The following is a 19,555-nucleotide window of genomic DNA, read 5'->3' as shown; positions in this document are numbered from 1 at the left end:
AGTCTCAACTCAGCCTTCTCAATCAAGGAGATCCTCAGGCTCGGTCTGGGCAGCTCTCCAAGTCCTAACCTTCAGACTCTCTCCAGGCAGGAAGCCTGGGCAACGCTGGGGCTTGCTGCGGTTATTCTCCTTCTCCCAGGGATCACTGTCCTGCCTGCCTGTGGTCCAATGTTGGAAAACTACTATTTGGTACATTTTGTGTTTTGTTTCATTGTTTGAGGGAGGAAGATAAATCCACTTTTAGTTACTACCTCTTGCTTGGAAGCAGAAGTCTAGTTACATTCATATTTTTAAAAATAAATGTACCAGGCTGGGCATGGTGGCTCATGCCTGTAATCCCAGCACTTTGCGAGGCCGAGGCAGGCAGATCAAGAGGTCAGGAGTTCAAGACTAGCCTGGCCAAATCGGTGAAACCCCGTCTCTACTAAAAATACAAAAAATCAGCCAGGTGTGGTGGTGCACACCTGTAATCTCAGCTACTCAAGTTGAGGCAGGAGAATCACTTGAACCCATGAGGCGGAGGATGCGGTGAGCGGAGATCGCACCATTGCATTTCAGCCTGGGCAACAGAGCAACACTCCATCTCAAAAAACAAAACAAAAAAAAAAACATATACACACACACACACACCCCAGAATGAACGTTATACTAGTATCATCCCCCAAAGCCTACACACACATAGACGAAATATGTAAATACATAAAATGTGTATATATATCCATGTAAGGGACCAAGATAACTCAGAAATTTTTGCATAGGAGAATATGGACATATGGCTAAGATGGCAGTATTGCTGAAAACACTTTGGGAACACTACTAACAGCTGAGTTCTACATCTATGATGTATTTTACCTTTTCTGAATAAACTGATTTTCTACCACCCAGTGATTGTGGCCTGTGTGCATGGGGGTGGGAGGTGTGTGTGTGTATCATAAAAGACACTAAATCATAATAGCGTTTGTTTTCTTGCTAGGCTTATATTCTAGTTTTGAAATTTGTTTCCAAAATGAAATTCCAAATTAAACATGAAAACTCAGACTTACTAAAAATACTTTACAGATAAACTTCTTATAAACATGAAGAAAAAAGGGCATTTTAGGGCTAAAAAAACAGTAAAAGCAATATCCTCTCCGGTAACGGTAGCACAACCCAGATTAGACCACCCCACGAAGGCTAAAGCAGGAGGCACACAAAACAAAGGCCCCGTGCTGGTGACACTGCCACCTCCTGTCGACTGGCCTTCAGGGCTGTCTGCTCCCCACATGTCCTCCATCTCCTGTCAAAACCCCCTCACACTGTACCTATGACCAGAACATTCTCTGCCTTAAACCCTTCTATTGTTCCTGCTGCCTAAAAAGATCAAGTCCTCAGCAAAGGATCAAGCAGGATACACCAGGCCCTTGGTCAGTGTGTTCTTGCAAAATCACCCACTTGAAACTCTTACAGTTCCACACTCCCACCCCATCCAACTATGTGGCTTTATCTCTTCCTTCCTTCATACTTGCTAATTGCTTCCCTAAAACACCAATCTCCCCGCCCTTCCTTTATGAGACAACTGCGAGGCATCCCTTCAAACCCCACTATGGTAACTTTTTTTTGAATTTTGCTCCCTACCCTTCAATCAATACATGTCACACACAGCTAATTACAACAACTCCTGTACAACTTCTACACTTTTTTTTTTTTTTTTTTTTTTTTGAGAGGGAGTCTTGCTCTGTGATCCAGGCTGGAGTGCAGTGGCATGATCTCGGCTCAATGCAACCTTCACCTCCCAGGTTCAAGTGATTCTCCTGCCTCAGCCTACCAAGCAGATGGGATTACAGGTGCCTGCCACCACGCCTGGCTAATTTTTTGTATTTTTAGTAGAGATGGGGTTTCACCATGTTAGCCAGGATGGTCTCCATCTCCTGACCTCATGATCCACCCGCCTCAGCCTCTCAAAATGCTGGGATTACAGGTGTGAGCCACCGCACCTGGCCAACTTCTACACTTTCTATAGACTATCATATATTCATTATACTACAAAATTATCTTTCACATATCCATCTTCCCATTAGATACTCAACATTATGAATGTCCATAATGCACCCAGCATCCGGTAGGCACCCAGTAAATGCTAAGGGAACTGAAATGACTAGTCCAAATCAATAATCTACGCTTTGTCTTGTCTACCTCAACCACAATTTTCTTTTTTTTTTTTTGAGACAGAGTCTCCCTCTGTCACCAGGCTGGAATGCAGTGGCGCCATCTCAGCTCACTGCAACCTCCACCTCCCGAGTTCAAGTGATCCTCCTGCCTCAGCCTCCCGAGTAGCTGGGACTACAGGCGGGAGCCACCACGCCCAGCTAATTTTTGTACTGTTAATAGAGACAGGGTTTCACCACGTTGGCCAGGATGGTCTTGATCTCCTGACCTCATGATCTGCCCACCTCAGCCTCCCAAACTGCTGGGATTACAGGCGTGAGCCACCGTGCCTGGCCAATTTTCTGCATTTTTATACATGATCTTTTTTTCTTTTTTTTTTTTTAAGATGGAGTCTCACTCTGTTGCCCAGGCTGGAGGGCAGTGGCACGATCTCAGCTCACTGCAACCTCCGCCCCCCGGATTCAAGCGATTCTCCTGCCTCAGCCTCCTGAGTAGCTGGGACTACACGCCTGTGCCACCACAGTCGGCTAATTTTTATATTTTTAGTAGAGACAGGGTTTCACCATGTTGGTCAGGCTGGTCTCAAACTCCTGACCTTGTGATCTGCCTACCTCGGCCTCCCCAAGTGCTGGGATTACAGGCATGAGCCACCAAGACCAGCCTATACATGATATTTTATTAGCTACCTGCACTCAAGTCCAGGGAACACTGTTATGTGTAGTCACTAAAATATCTGTGCCCTTTTCCCTTTCTTTCCTGAACTCAGCTTTCCTAAAGCATATGCAGGTTCTTTGAGCAAAAGGCATTGCCTGGAGAGCAATTACTAACATCAATACTTAAACCTCCTTCTCAGTGGTTACAAAGAGATTGGTAACAATCATATCATGAGTTAGGTACAAGACTACCTTAAGTATTTTGGGCTCTGTGATAAATAATTTCTGTAATCTTACAGAGTAAATACTCAGCAATTTATAATTTCAAGGCTTTTCCATGGAAACTCAATAAAATTCAGCGAACAGTGATTGATTCTACATTATTACAGCATCCTTTTAAATAGCTAATATAACAGTTTTCCTCAGGACTTACTTTTTTTAAAGAATGAACTCTGAAGGATTTACTTTTAATTTCAGTTTACATATTAGAAAAAAAAGAGAAAAATCTAATGAAAACTGCAACTGTTTCTAATGATTGCCCCTGAATTGCCCTATTAAATGGCCAGTGGTTCCATAGATGTAAATAAGATGGTTTTAAGGCATTAATGAAGGCATAGTGGCATTTGCTGGAACTATAGTTACATAAAATGTTTTTCTCCACATAATGTTACTAATGTGGTTTTTCCTATACAAATGTGGTTGCTATGTTCTAAGTCTACTAAACAACATAATTACTATTTGTTTTGATGCTACTTATCCAGAAGAAAACAAATGTCTGAGCCAGCCTCAGAACACGTCTGGATGCCAGGGCAAGTTTCGTATCCCTGCTCTGTCATGGGACAGCACAACAAGTATCTACAAAATACTTCAAGTCTCTACATTCAAGCTCCATACAGCAAAAGAGCAAAACAGCTTGAATTTATTAATAGCAGCAGACTTACATGTCTTTCTAACATACTGTTCTTTGCCAATCTTTAAAGTAAAATTAATCTACTAAGGTCAAATAAAAAGTTGGTATAAAAGGGCTAACTTCTCAAACTGCAGTTTGTATCCCCTTCAATCTCTGAAGGTTCCTGAAAAATCAAAGTAACCAGTCATTTTGCATAAGGTATTAACAGTCTTTACAGCAATACCCAGAAATGACCAGAGGGAAAAATAAAACTACTTAAATAGAAAAATGGCTGAAAATGGCTTTTATTCAGAGACAATAAATGGAATAGGTAGGTAGCATCTGAAAATTAACTGACCTGAAGCAATTCCAAAGTAGTCATTTGCACACCTGACAAGCCCCAAGTCACCCACACCTCTGTGATGGGACCTTGTCCATCACCATCACCTGTGCTCCCCTAGCAGCAGGGAGGCATCTGGCCCAAGGACAGCCAAACCAGAGGCTAGCCAGTGACCTAAAACAGTGGCGCCCACAGGGAATACTTGCTTTTTTATAGAATCCTCTCCTTCCCGTAATACAATGTTGATAAAGCTAAGTCACCAAGCTGACGACTAAAAATTTTATGGTCCACATAATTCAAAAGATGAGGAGATGACTTAAGGTAAGGAGGCACCGGAACTTTCATGGCAGGACACAAGGAAAGGAGCAAGGTCCCTGAGCCTAACGAGGGAACTTGAGAGGAAGGGGAGCTGTGGAGTAGATGTGGGGATCTCCAGCTTGGTCAGTGCAGAGCAGGGTGCCCAGTAGGGAAGAACAGGGACATGGCACTCCGTGCTGAGGAGTATGAAGGAAGACGGGTATTCACAGACTGCTGAGGGTGGTGTGAGTGCCAGCAATCTTTTGGGAAAGCACTTGGCAGTAGTTTTCACAGCTCCTACACATCCACAGACCTGCGCCTGTGCCCTCCTTTCCAACGTCCTCCAACTACCTCTTCACAACCACGTGCACCAGACCCCACCCTGTCACCACTTGAGGACCACCCCATTGATTCCATCCTCTTCTCATATCATCAGTTTCTCTTTCTTTCCTGCATCACTTCCATTAGGATGCAAACATGCTGTGTCTCCCATTCTGAAGAAACACAATGATCTCCTCTCAGTGGCACTTCTGCCCCAGTTTCTCACTGCCTATCTTTTCCTTTCTCTAGCAAACTCCTTCAGAGTTGTCCACCCCAGTTCTTTCTTTTTAAACTTTTTTTCTTTTATTTACATATTTTGAGACAGGGTCACTCTGTTGCCCAGGCTGGACTGCAGTAGCACGATCTTGGCTCACTGCAACCTCCACCTCCCGGGCTATCAAGTGATCCACCTGCCTCAGTCTCCCAAGTAGCTGGAACTACAGGCATGCACCACCACGCCCGGCTAATTTGTGTATTTTTAGTAGAGACGATGTTTTGCTAGGTCACCCAGGCCAGTCTTGAACTTCTGGGCTCAAGCGATCCTTTCACCTCAGACTCCTGAGTAGCTGAGACCACAGGCATGTGCCATCACACCCAATTTTGGAGGTGGGCCTAATGGGAAGCGCTTGGGTCATAAGGGCAGATCCCTCATGAATGGCTTGAAGCTGTCTTTGCAGCACTGAGTGAGTTCTCATTCTATTAGTTCCCCGAGAGCTAGCTGTTAAAAAGAGCCTGGCACCTCCTTCCCCATCTCTCTTGCTTTTTCTCTCATCATGTCATCTGGACACACTGGGTCCTCTTCTCCTTGTGTCATAAGTGGAAAAAACCCGAGGCTCTCACCAGATGCAAATGCGGCACCATGCTTCTTTTTTTTTTTTTTTTTTTTTTTTTTTTTTTTTTTGAGACGGAGTCTCGCTCTGTCGCCGGGCTGGAGTGCAGTGGCCGGACCTCAGCTCACTGCAAGCTCCGCCTCCCGGGTTCCCGCCATTCTCCTGCCTCAGCCTCCCGAGTAGCTGGGACCACAGGCGCCCGCCACCTCGCCCGGCTAGTTTTTTGTATTTTTAGTAGAGACGGGGTTTCACCGTATTAGCCAGGATGGTCTCGATCTCCTGACCTCGTGATCCGCCCGTCTCGGCCTCCCAAAGTGCTGGGATTACAGGCTTGAGCCACCCCGCCCGGCCAGCACCATGCTTCTTATATAACTTGCAGAACCAGGAGCAAAATTATCCAGCCTCAGGTATTCCTTATAGCAACACAAACGAACTAAGACATAGAAGTTTAATTTCACATAAAGCATACAAAATTGTGAAGGGCCAAGAATAGCCAAAACACTCATGAAGAACAATACAGAGTGACTATTAAGGCTTATTAAAAAGCTATACTAGGCTGAGCATGGTGGCTCCCTCCTGTAATCCCAGCACTTTGAGAGGCTTGGGTGAGAGGGCTGCTTGAGCCCAGGAGTTCAAGGTCACCTGGGCAACAGAGGGAGACCCTGTTTCTACAAAACATTTAAAAATAAGCCAGGCATAGTGGCGTGCCCCTGTAGTCCCAGCCACTCAGAAGGCTGAGGTGGGAAGATTGCTTGAGCTCAGGAGGTTGAGGCTACAATGAGCCATCCTCCTGACACTGCATTCCAGCCTGGGCAACAGAGCAAGACCCTCTTCTCAACAACAAAAAATGCTATAGTAATTCAGAGAATGCAGTACTGGCCACCCAAGGATAGAAAAGTAGACAAAGGGGCCGGGCACGGTGGCTCACGCCTGTAATCCCAGCACTTTGGGAGGCCGAGGCGGGTGGTTCACGAGGTCAGGAGATAGAGATCATCCTGGCTAACATGGTGAAACCCCGTCTCTACTAAAAATACGAAAAAATTAGCTGGGCATGGTGGCGGGCACCTGTAGTCCCAGCTACTAGGGAGGCTGAGGAAGGAGAATGGCATGAACCTGGGAAGCAGAGCTTGTAGTGAGCCAAGATCACGTCACTGCACTCCAGCCTGGGCGACACAGCGAGACTCTGTCTCAAAAAAAAGAAAGAAAGAAAAATAGACAAAGGAACAATATAGAATCAACGTATGATACACAGACACTAAATTTATAACCAAGATGGCATTCTACAATACTATGGAAAGAATGGCCTTTTAAAGTTAACACAGAACAACTAGATACCCAAATCAGGGGAAAAAATGAAATTGGGCCCCATCTCACACCATACACAAAAATAAATTCCATAATTATAGACCTAAATGTGAAAGATGATGGATAATATCCTCTTGACCTTGGGTAAAGGAAAACATTTTCAAGACAGACACCAAAAGCACTAAAGCATAAAGGAAAAGATCAACAGATTCAACTACATACATATATTTTTTTGAGACAGAGTTTCGCTCTTGTTGCCCAGGCTGGAGTACAATGGCACAATCTCAGTTCACTGCAACCTCTGCCTCCTGGGTTCAAGTGATTCTCCTGCCTCAGATTCCTGAGTAGCTAGGATTACAGGCATGCACCACCACACCTGGCTAATTTTGTATTTTTAGTAGAGATGGGGTTTCTCCATGTTGATCAGGCTGGTCATGAACTCCCGACCTCAAGTGATCTGCCTACCTCAGCCTCCCAAAGTGCTGGGATTACAGACATGAGCCACTGCGCCCAGCCCAGATTCAACTATTTAAAAATCATTTATTTTTAGGGATGCAGTCTCGCTCTGTCACCCAGGCTGGTGTGCAGTAGCGTAATCTTGGCTCACTGCAACCTCCACCTCCCAGGTTCAAGCAATTCTGCCTGCCTCAGCCTCCCCAGCATCTGGGACTACAGGTGCCCATCACCATGCCCAGCTAATTTCTGTTTTTTTAGTAGAGATGGAGTTTCGCCATGTTGGCCAGGCTGGTCTTGAATGCCTGACCTCAGGTGATCTGCCCACTTCAGCCTCCCAAAGGGCTAGGATTACAGGTGTGAACCGCCATACCCAGCCTAAAATTTAAAACTTCTATTAGATAAACATTAAGAAAATGAAAAAAATGACCAAAAAAACGTGAAAAATGAGAAAAATAGGAAAAAGATTACACAACTTGGTTGAAAAAATTGGGCAAAAGACTTGAACAGGTTCTTCACAACAGATGACCCAAATGGTCTATAGACATAAACACACGAAAAGATGATGTTACATATCATAGATAAATTAAATCATAGTACCACCATTTACCCACCAAAGAGGCTGAAATAAAAAATTAGGACACAAACCATGCTCAACCAAAAACATGAAACAATGGGAACTCTCAAGCACTGCTGGCAGAGTGAAAATAGGTATAACCACTTTGGGAAACAGGCATTACATGAAGACTGTGACCCAGTAATTCCTTTTCTGGATATCTACCTTTCCTCATAAGTCCTGTATGCACCAAAATACGTGTACAAGAGTACTCATGCCAGTCCCAAACTAGAAATAACCCATAAACTGTAGAATGAATGGTCATCTCTACAGTGAAATACTACATAGGAATTAAAATGGATAAACCATAGCTAAGTTCAAAACAAATAAATCTTTCAAATATTGCTGGGTGAGACAAGTTGTATACCCTAGATTATTCAGTATGGATGCTTCCATCTATATAAGGTACAAAAACAGGCAAAACTATAGTGCTGAGATGTTTAGTTTTTTCCCTTTCCCTTTCCTTTAGACAGAGTCTTGCTCTGTCACCAGGCTGGAGTGCAGTGGCACGGTCTCCGCTCATGGCAACCTCCTCCGCCCGGGTTGAAGCGATTCTCCTGCCTCAGCCTCCTGAGTAGCTGCGACTATAGGCACGCACCACCACACCAAGCTAATTTTTGTATTTTCAGTAGAGATGGGGGTTTCACTATGTTGGCCAGGATGGTCTAGATTTCTTGACCTCATGATCCACCCACCTCAGTCTCCCAAAGTGCTGGGATTACAGGTGTGAGCCACCACACCCTGCTGTTTAGTATGTTTAACGAAAGGAAAAGAAAGGAAACTGTAATCGAGTAGTAGCCTTTAGTGGGCTTTTGGAGTCCTGGTAATGTTCTATTTCCTCATCTGAATGGTGCTTATACCAGGGGTCAAATTAATTTGCAAACCTGTACATTACTTTTATGCATTTTTATAGTATATAACAGTAACAGTGAGAAATATTCTTTAGAAATGGGGTCTTTTTTTTTTGAGACGGAGTCTCACTCTGTCGCCCAGGCTGGAATGCCGTGGCACAATCCTCACTCACTGCAACCTCTGCCTCCCAGGTTCAAGCAATTCTCCTGCTTCAGCCTCCTGAGTAGCTGGGATTACAGGTGTAAGCCACCACGCACGGCTAATTTTTTTAAGAAACGTTCTTTAAAGAAATACATTTTGGACAAATGAACAAGGTGATTCCACAGGGAGAGATCTCTCAATAAATGATACACAACGGGATATGAATATGGAGGGGGGGACACCTCCAACTTCACCTCACACCATACCCAAAATTAACTTGAAATAGATCACAAACCTATACATATATAACAGCTAAAATTACAAAACCTCTAGAAGAAAACAAAGGAGAAAGTTTCCCCAATCTTGGAGTAGACAAAGATCTCTTGAGACTCCAAAAGCACTAATCATTAAAAAAAATTGGTAAACTGGACTTACACCAAAAAACTTCTGTTCCTCAAGACATGGCTGCTTCTGGCTTCTGCACTAGGATGAAGAGAGCTGGGCGAGCATACTGCTCACCCTTACAGTGCAAAACAGCCAGACTAACTTCATATCTATGACTGTTTCTGAACCTGCTGAGGTTACAGAACAAACACTGGCCCATAATCTCAAGTGCTGTCAGGGAAAGAAAACACATCCACTCACCTGGGGTAGACACAATCAGACACCGGTAAGAAGAGTTCGGCAAGAATAAAAGACAAATTGCAAAAGGCTGAGTACAGGCTGTCAAGACAATTTCTGGCAGCTGCAGAAACTGGGAAAGCCTGCACTACTTCACAGGCTCTTTCTCCGTGGCACTCAGGACGCAATCACTGAAAAGATCTGAAAGAGCCCTAAGAATCACAGACAGTTGTGCAGAACGCAGGGAGGGGACCAGGAGCCAGGAAGGAGGGGCAAGAAATTCCACTCAAATCCTTCCTCTCAACCTCCACTCAGAAACAAAAGTCCTAATTTGTGGGGGGCCGGGGCGGGGGGGGGAAGGCTTTGGTGAACACTTACTGTGACTAGGGGAAGGGAAGAGGGAGAGGAGGGACCTAGTTCTGCAAAAGGGGCAAGATTACACAGCGAGTCAGGGAAAAGGCGGAGCTGAGACAGCCGCACCTCTGAAGTCCAGGGTTACTAGACACGTCTAAAACTCAGGTTCGGCCAGGCGCGGTGGCTCATGCCTATAATCCCACCACTCTGGAAGGCTGAGGCGAGCAAATTACCTGAGGTCAGGAGTTTGGCACCAGCTTGGCCAACATGCTGAAATACAGACAGGGTTCTGTCTCTACTAAAAATACAAAAATTGGCTGGGCATGGTAGCGGGTGCCTGTAGCTACTTTGGAGGCTGAGGCAGAAGAATCGCTTGAACCCGGGAGGCGGAGGTTGCAGTGAGCTGAGATTGCACCACTGTACTCCAGCCTGGGCAACAAGAGCAAAACTCCATCTCAAAAAACAACAACAACAACAACAAACTGAGCCTTAACCAAAAAAGGAGGCTGCACCCCACTATCACTACACACTTCCAAGTCAAAAAGCTTCAAACAACAGCCAACAGCAGAATACAGCTGGGAGAAGAATATGCAAAGAAACCGCCTGTGAAACACAAGAAAGAAAGAAGACTTAAAACAGAATTTCAGGCCGGGCGCGGTGGCTCAAGCCTGTAATCCCAGCACTTTGGGAGGCCGAGACGGGCGGATCACGAGGTCAGGAGATCGAGACCATCCTGGCTAACACGGTGAAACCCCGTCTCTACTAAAAAATACAAAAAACTAGCCGGGCGAGGTGGCGGGTGCCTGTAGTCCCAGCTACTTGGGAGGCTGAGGCAGGAGAATGGCGTAAACCCGGGAGGCGGAGCTTGCAGTGAGCTGAGATCCGGCCACTGCACTCCAGCCTGGACCACAAAGCGAGACTCCGTCTCAAAAAAAAAAAAAAAAAAAAAAAACAGAATTTCAAACACTGCCATGGAAAACACTCCTCATCCTAGATCCAAGCCGCCTCTACAAAAATTCAAAGCCTGTGCTGCATAACACACATCAAATAATAAACTCAGGCCAACTCTAAACAGAGCAGAAAACATAATGGTTGAGAATTTTCCAAAATTAATGACAAACACCAAACCGCAGATCCAAGCAGCACAGAGAACGTTAAAAAACAAACAACAACAACAACAAAACAAACACCTGGTCCTATCACTCCTCACTTCTCAAAACAAAAGACAACCGGATACACAACTAATTAGGACAAAAGTCAGGCTCAACCAAGAATACGAAAATAAGAAAGAAAGAAGAGAGAGAGAGGAGGGAGAAGGAGGTAGAAGGAAGGAAGGAAACAAACACTGACCAAGTACAGCGGGGCTCGTGCCTGTAATCCCAGCACTTGTTGGGGTGAGAGGATTGCTTGAACCCAGGAGTTCAGGAGCAGCCTGGGCAACATAGCAAGACCTCATCTCTACAAAAAAGTTTAAAAAATTAGACCACACTTGTGGTCTCAGCTACTAGGGAGCCTGAGGTGGAGAAATACTTGAGCATGGGAGGTCGAAGCTGCAGTGAGCTGTGATCATGTCACTGCATTCCAGCCTGGGCAACAGAGCAAGACCTTGTCTTGAAAAGAATGGGGGCCGGGGGAGGAGAAGAGAGATTGAAAGCAGCTAGGGATAAAAGAAACATTACACATGGAAGAACAAAAACAATTACAGCAGGATTCTTGTGAGAAACCATAAAAACCAGAAGAGAGTAATTTTTCTAAAATCTGGGGGAAAAAATAGCTTTTAACTGTGACTTCTATACCCAGCAAAGGGATCTTTTAAAAGTAAAGGAGAAGGGCTAGGCGCGGTGGCTCATGCCTGTAATCCCAGCACTTTGGGAGGCTGAGGCAGGCAGATCATGAGGTCAGGAGATTGAGACTATACTGGCTAACACGGTGAAACCCCATCTCTACTAAAAATACAAAAAATTAGCCATGCGTGGTGGCGGGCACCTGTAGTCCCAGCTACTCGGGAGGCTGAGGCAGGAGAATGGTGTGAACCCAGGAGGCAGAGCTTGAAGTGAGCCAAGATCGCACCACTGCACTCTAGCCTGAGCTGGAGCAAGACAGAGCGAGACTCCATCTCAAAAAATAAAAATAAATAAATAAATAATATAAAGGAGAAAGACAGACTTTCTCAAACAAAAACAGGAAATTTATTGCCAGCATACCTAACCCACATAAAACATTGAAGTATTTCAGAAGCTGGGCATGGTGGCTCACGCCTGTAATCTCAGCACTTTGGGAGGCCGAGGCAGGCGGACTGCCTGAGGAGTCGAGACCAGCCTGGCAACACAGTGAAACTCCATCTCTACTACAATACAAAAAATTAGCTGGGAGTGGTGGCATGCGCCTGTAATCCCAGCTACTCAGGAGGCTGAGGCAGGAGAACTGCTTGGACCTGGGAGGCAGAGGTTGCAGTGAGCCAAGATTGTGCCACTGCACTCCAGCCTGGGTTACAGAGCGAGACTCCGTCTCCAAAAAAAGAAAGAAAGAAAACATTTCAGAAAGAGAGAATACGGTATCAGACCAAAACCTAGATCTACAAAAGAAATGGCAATCCCAAAAATGGAATAAAATAAATCAATGGGGTTTTTTGTTTTTTTTTTGAGATGGAGTCTTGCTTTGTCGCCCAGACTGGAGTGCAGTGGCACGATCTCGGCTCACTGCAACCTCCACCTCCTGGGTTCACGCCATTCTCCTGCCTCAGCCTCCTGAGAGTAGCTGGGACTACAGGCGCCCGCCACCATGCCCGGCTAAGTTTTTTTTATTTTTAGTAGAGACGGGGTTTCAACGTGTTAGCCAGGATGGTCTCGATCTCCTGACCCTGTGATTTGCCCGCCTCGGCCTCCCAAAGTGCTGGGATTACAGGCGTGAGCCACCGCGCCTAGCCAAATCAGTGGGTTTTAAAAAAATTTATAAAGAACAGAGGTTTATTTGGCTCACAGTTCTGTAGACTATACAAGCATGGCACCAGCATCTGCTCAGCTTCTAGTGAGGCCACAGGAAGCTTTTACTCATGGCAAAAGGCAAAGGAGGAACAAATGTATCACATGGCAAGAGAGTGAGGAGCCAGAGATAGAGCGGGGAGGCCCCAGACTCTTTTTAACAACCAGATTTCAAGTGAACTAACAAAGCAAGAACTCATTCATTACCATGGGGAGGGCAATCATGAAGTTATTCATAAAGACCCACCCCCATGATCCAACACTTCCCAGCAGACCCTAGCTCCAAAATGGGGGGATGTGTCATTTTATTTTTTTAAGTTTGGGGGTACATGTGCAGGTTACACAGGTAAACATGTATCACAGGGGTTTGTTGTACTGATTATTTCTTCACCCAGGTAGTAAGCCTAGTAGCCATCAGTTGTTATTTTTCCTGATCCTCTCCCTCCTCCCACCCTCCACCCTTTGATAGGCCACAGTGTGTGTTGTTCCCCTCTATGTGTCCATGTGTTCTCATCACCTGTAAGTGAGAATATAAAAGTTCCCGTGTTAGTTTAAGGATAATGGCCTCTAGCTCCATCCAAGTCCCTGAAAAGAACAGGATCCCATTCTTTTATATGGCTGCATAGTATTCCATGGTATATATGTACCATGTTTTCTTTATCCAATCTATCTATCATTGATGGGCATTTGGGTTGATTCCATGTCTTTGAATAAACACATGCATGCATGTGTCTTTGTAACAGAACAATTTATATTCCTTTGGGTATATACCCAATAATGGGATTACTGGGTTGAATGGTATTTCTGACTTTAGGTCTTTGTGGAATTGCCATACCGTCTTCCACAATGGTTAAACTAATTTACACTCCCACCAACAGTGTATAAGCGTTCCTTTTTCTCTCACCACCATCTGTTATTTTTTAACTTTTTAATAACAGTCATTCTCACTGCTGAAAAATCAGTGTTTTCACTTTTTTTTGTTGTTGTTGTTTTGGTTTTGTTTTTGAGACAGGGCCTCACTGTCACCTAGGCTGGAGCACACTGGCATGATCCCTGGTCTCTGCTGCTGTAACCTCCCAAGCTTAAGCAATCCTTCCACCTCAGCCTCCTAACTGGGACCACAGGCAAGTGCCATCATGTCTGGCTAATATTTTTTATTTTTTGTAGAGAAAGGACCTTGTTATGTTGCCCAGGTTGGTCTCCAACACCTGGGCTTAAGTGATTCTCCTGCCTCAGCCTCCCAAAGTGCTGGGATTACAGGTGTGAGCCACCACGCCCAGCCAGCCTTATTTTTAATTGCACTTTTAGTGCAATTAAAGATTGATTTTCAAATACAAAAATAGCAATGTACTATGTGTTTATAGCATATGTAGAAGCAAAATGTGTAACATCAATAGCACAAAGGATGAAGGGAGGAATTGGCAATATACTGTACAAGGTTCTTGTACTACTGTGAAGTGGTATTATGACAGCATTTTTTTTTTTTTTTTTTTTGAGACAGAGTCTCACTCCATCACCCAGGCTGGAGTGCAGAGGTACGATCTCAGCTCACTGCAACCTCCACCTCTCAGGTTCAAGCAGTTATCATGCCTCAGCCTTCCAAGTAACCGGGATTACAGTCATGTACCACTACATCTGGCAAATTTTTTTGTATTTTTAGTAGAGACGGGGTTTCACCATGTTGGTCAGGCTAGTCTCGAACTCCTGACCTCACGTGATCCACCCACCTCAGCCTCCCGAAGTGCTGGGATTACAGGCATAAGCCACCGCACCCAGTCATGCTATCATCTGAAGGTACGCTCTGGATTAATTTAAAACATATACTGCTGGCCAGGCGTAGTGGTGATTCATACTTGTAATTCCAGAACTTTGGGAGGCTGAGATGGGAGGACCGCTTGAGGCCAGGAGTTCAAGACCAGTCTGGGCAACAAAAGCAAGACCTCCATCTCATTTACCGTGATCACACCACTGCATTCCAGCCTGGGTTACAGAGCGAGACCCTGCCTCAACAAAAATAAAGTTACACTGTGTGCCTGCATTCCCTTCTACTTCCTCTGCCTCTGACACCCCTGAGATGGCAAGACCAACCTCTGCTCTTCCTCCTCAACCTAGTCAATGTAAAGAGAATGAGGATGAAGACCTTTATCATGATCCACTTCCACTTAATAAACAGTAAACATTTTATTTTCTCTAACTTACTTTATTGTAGGAATACAGTAGCTAATACCTATAAGAAACAAAGTATTTGTTCATCGAATGTTTATAGTATTGGTAAGACTTCTGGTCAACAGTAGGCTATTGGTAGTTAAGGTTTTGGAGAGTTGAAAGGTATAAGCAAATTTTTGACAGCACAAGAGGGTCAGCATCCCTAACCCCTGCTTTGTTCAAGGGTCAACTGTCCTTAAAACAGGCAGTATAAGAATGACTGAAGAAAACTCACTGTTTACCCTTAAGCAAGAATTAACCCCTCCAAGCCTCAGTTCCTTTTTTGTAAATGGAGGATTGAGGGGGAAAAAAAAAACCTATTCAGAAGGTTGCCATAGAATCAAATGAGATATGGTAAATCAAGTGCTTGATACAGAGTCTAGCACATAGTAATCATTAGTCAAAATGGCAGCTATTTATTATCATTAAGATGATGAAATTTCAAACACAAGCAAAATAAAGCAGGAAAATGCAAAAAAATAAACGCATGGGTAGAAAATTAAAATTAGAAAAATACTGTAAGTAACAGATTACTTTACTAGGAATGGACAGGGTGGCATGCACCCGTGGTCTCAGCTACTCAAGGAGGCTGAGGTGGGAAAATTGCTTAAGCCTGGGAAGTAAAGGCTGCAGTGAGCTTGACTGCACCACTGGGTGATAGAGCAAGACCCTGTCTCAAAAACAAACCAACAAAAAACAGAAGAAATAAATCTACAGTTACAGTCCTAACAATATTTAGTACCTGAAGAGAGGGATAGGGGATAGTCATTATATTCCCAGTAGCTACCACAGTAACCAGTACATAATAATGTGCTAATGGATGTTTGTTGAATGAACAGATTCAGAAAAACAACAAAACTGAGAACATTATACAGTATAACAAAACTTTAGATGTCTGGCCAATGCTGTGCTTAAAGTTCATAGCTCTAATTGCTAGTATTATTTTGAACAGCTCAAGATTAGAAATCAATTCAGAAATGCCCTAAATAGGATGGGAATGAGTTGTTACTAAATTTTTTTGTGTGTGTGACGGAGTCTCGCTCTGTCGCCCCGGCTGGAGTGCAGTGCTGCGATCTCTGCTCACTGCAAGCTCCGCCTCCTGGGTTCACACCATTCTCCTGCCTCAGCCCCCCAAGCAGCTGGGACCACAGGCGCCCACCAGTTGTTACTAAATATTAAAACAGAAGTTAATGAATCAGAGGTCAGGTGTGGTGGCTGACGCCTGTAATCCCAGCACTTCAAGAGGCTGAGGCAGGTGGATCACTTGAGGTCAGGAGTTCAAGACCAGCCTGGCCAACATGGCAAAACCCCATCTCTACTAAAAATAAAAAAAATCAGCCAGGTGTGGTGGCAGGTGCCTGTAATTCCAGCTACTCAGGAGGCTGAGACAGTAGAATCGCTTGAACCCAGGAGGTGGAGGTTGCAGTGAGCTGAGATCATGCCAGTGCACTCCAGCTTCAGTGACAGAGTGAGATTCCGTCTCCAAAAAAAAAAAAAAAACACTTTTAATTGAGTGAACAGATTGTCAAAATTGATTCAGCAAGAAACATTAAACCTAGACCGATGACCACAAAGAAATTTTCAGGTCTAGAAAGTTTAACGGGTCTTCTAAGGAACACAATAGTCCCAAGCACTAACAATGTGTTTTTACTTCATGGAGTTGAAAATTAAAATGTTTAACACCAAAAATATCTTGTAAGGTATGATATGTCACCTGGGCAACACATGGAGGCTTCGTCTTAAAAAAGAAAAAAGTAGTAATAACAGTAACTACCTGGAATAAATATTACATGGACCCCATAATATTCTCAAAGAAAGTCAGGTGTTTTAGTCCTCATGTCAACTAAAACCTTAGATAATGTAACTTTAAAATGAACACCTGTAAGAAAACCAAGCAACCAAATGTAAATCTCAAGAAATTGCTTTGTGAATATGTTACAGCAATTACTGGCTCTAAACTACAAAGACTGGTCAGAGAATTGGCACATCACTATTCCTGCTGCCTCTGTATCTGCTACAGTATCTCCATGAGCCCCTTTAGCCCAAAGCGCTGAACAAGGCCTTTGCCTTTCTGTGCCTATTACCACAGCATAAAACTGGGGTAACAACAGCACCTACTACAAATTACTTTGAGGACTAGAAGCACACACATATATAAATGTTGAGAACAGTGTCTGATAAGCATTGGCTACTAGTATTTAGATATTCAGATTTAGTTTGCTTCTAAGAAATAAGGTCTCACCAGGCATCACCATAGCATTACCAGTTGGTGCACACCTGTAATCCCAGCTACTCAAGAGGCTGAGTCACAATAGTATCATTGTTCTCCAGCCTGGGAGACAGAGGCAGAGCAACAGCAAGTGCCACTATGTCACCCAGACTGGGGTGCAATGGCTATTCACAGGCACAATCATTGTGCAATACAGCCTTAAAACCCTGGGCTCAAGCCATCCTCCTGCCTCAGCCCCCTGAAGCTGGACCTATAGGTGCATGCCACTGCATCCTGCTCTAATATTAATAACTGGGTGTGCCGGGCGCGGTGGCTCACGCCTGTAATCCCTGCACTCTGGGAGGCTGAGGCGGGAGGATTACTTGAGGTCAGGAGTTCAAGACCAGCCTGGCCAACACAGTGAAACACCGTCTCTACTAAAATTACAAAAAAATTAGTCAGGCACCGAGGTGGGGGATGCCTGTAATCCCAGCCAGTTGGGAGGCTGAGGCAAGGAGAATCACTTGAACCTGGGAGGTGGAGGTTGCAATGAGCTGAGATCACGCCACTGCACTCCAGCCCGGGCGACAATGCGAGACTCCATCTCAAAAATAAAATAAAAAATAAAAAATAACTGGGTGTGTGCCACAGCTACTCAGAATTATTGCATATATCATTCAGTAGTGCCAAAAGAACTATAAGGAATCTGACCTCTCTTCTATTAGAGTCCTGGACTGCTGCTACTTGCATCCCTCACTGTTGTCTAACTCACCTGAGACATAAGCCTCCTGAGGGCAGAGACCACTCCATGTGACACGTCCTTGTAATTTGACCATGGCAAGCAACACACAAGAACATGTAGGGAAGATAGTGTCCACCAGTGAAGGGCAGAGGGCCCATCTTTATGGCTGATGGTGTGTACTCGTGAAGGGCAGGGAGCATAATTCTTCTAAATGTTACGATCCCAGTATCTGGCCGGGCACGATGGCTCATGTCTGTAATCCCAGCACTTTGGGAGGCCAAGGCAGGCGGATCACCTGAGGTCAGGAGTTTAAGATCAGCCTGGCCAACATGGTGAAACCCCATCTCTACTAAAAATACAAAAATTAGGTGTGGTGACAGGCGCCTGTAATCCCAGCTACTCAGGATACTAAGGCAAGAGAATCACTTGAATCCGGGAGGCAGAGGTTACAGTGAGCGGAGATCACGCCACTGCACTCCAGCACGGGTGACAGAACGAGACTCCATGTCAAGAAAAAAAAAAAAAATCCCAGTATCTAACAAATGCCCAACACATTTAAAAACTCAATTATTATTTGCTTAATAAACTGCATCTTCGAAACGATTTCCCCATGAAGTCCATGCTCCTGATCCTCCTTCATGCCTAGCCCTGACTGAGCACTACTATTCCTGTTCTCGAACTTCCACAACCACCATGTCCAAGCCCCTGGTGTACCACACTTTTGCACATGCTGCCACGGCTACCTGGGATCTTCTTCCACCATCTCGTCACCTGACCTGATTCTATGCTTTCTTGTGGCATAGGCCTCTGACATCTCTCACTTGAGAAGTGTCCCGGCCACCCTGGCCCCGAAGCTTGCTGTGCACTCTGCTGCCTGGCCTGATCAGTCACTCATGTCCCTTGCTGGAAGGCCTAGTGCTGGCTCTAACCCAAGGCCTGGGCAGAGGAGCATGGCACGCATTTGTGTGTGGGAGAAAGAGGAGGAGGAAGAAGTTAGAGGAGTGTGAACCAACAGAGGGGAGGGATGCCAGGCCTCCTTCCCACAGGCAGGTCACGAACCCAAAAGGCTGGAAGCTTCTATTCTCCAGAAGTTTTTCTTGATTTCATTCAGCTTTTCAATGCTTCCAATAGGCCAAAAGGTCAGAATTAATGACTTAATGTTATTTTTGAAGAAACACTAAAAAGATAAAATTTTTAAATGTTTGTTTTTAATTTAAAATGATTAATTCATCTCATTAAAAAATGCCATGCATGTAGTATTTATTTACCCTCTCCCAGCTCCACATTTATTTAAGGCAGGTTATACATAAACGTGGATGCCGCAGAAGAGGCTGCAGTCCTGGAAAGCATGCGTTTCGCTTCTGAGCATTAGAGACCCTCAGGGCTCCATTCTCAGCCGCTTCCCACCTGATGCTCTTCTTCCACCAACCACATCCATGACCATCAATACACACAACTTCCAGAAGTTGGATTTAGGGGTCAATGTCTGTAGTACAACTGCCTAATTCACATATCCCCTTGGATATCTCAAAGGCACTCTGAACTCAACATGTCCCAAGCCAAGTTTATGCGTGGTGGCATCTGCAGCAGCAGTGAACGAG

General features: G+C 44.7%; 1 protein-coding gene and 1 long non-coding RNA gene across 9 annotated transcripts in view; both read right to left on the bottom strand.

Annotated features, from left to right (window-relative positions):
* The window catches only part of FAM193A (family with sequence similarity 193 member A), a 201,260-nt gene that overhangs the window by 142,745 nt on the left and 38,960 nt on the right, over window positions 1–19,555 (bottom strand). The window lies entirely within an intron of this gene.
* The window catches only part of LOC144341087 (uncharacterized), a 40,889-nt gene continuing 26,452 nt past the window's right edge, over window positions 5,119–19,555 (bottom strand). Inside the window, exons 2-3 of the long non-coding RNA XR_013417688.1 lie at window positions 7,157–8,544; window positions 5,119–5,690 (exon numbers count right to left, since the gene is read on the bottom strand). This is a non-coding gene — a long non-coding RNA (uncharacterized LOC144341087). The remainder of the gene's footprint in view (window positions 5,691–7,156; window positions 8,545–19,555) is intronic.

This window comes from Macaca mulatta, chromosome 5, assembly GCF_049350105.2.
Source record: "Macaca mulatta isolate MMU2019108-1 chromosome 5, T2T-MMU8v2.0, whole genome shotgun sequence".
Lineage (NCBI taxonomy): Eukaryota > Metazoa > Chordata > Mammalia > Primates > Cercopithecidae > Macaca > Macaca mulatta.
This window is presented reverse-complemented; position numbering and strand designations above follow the sequence as displayed.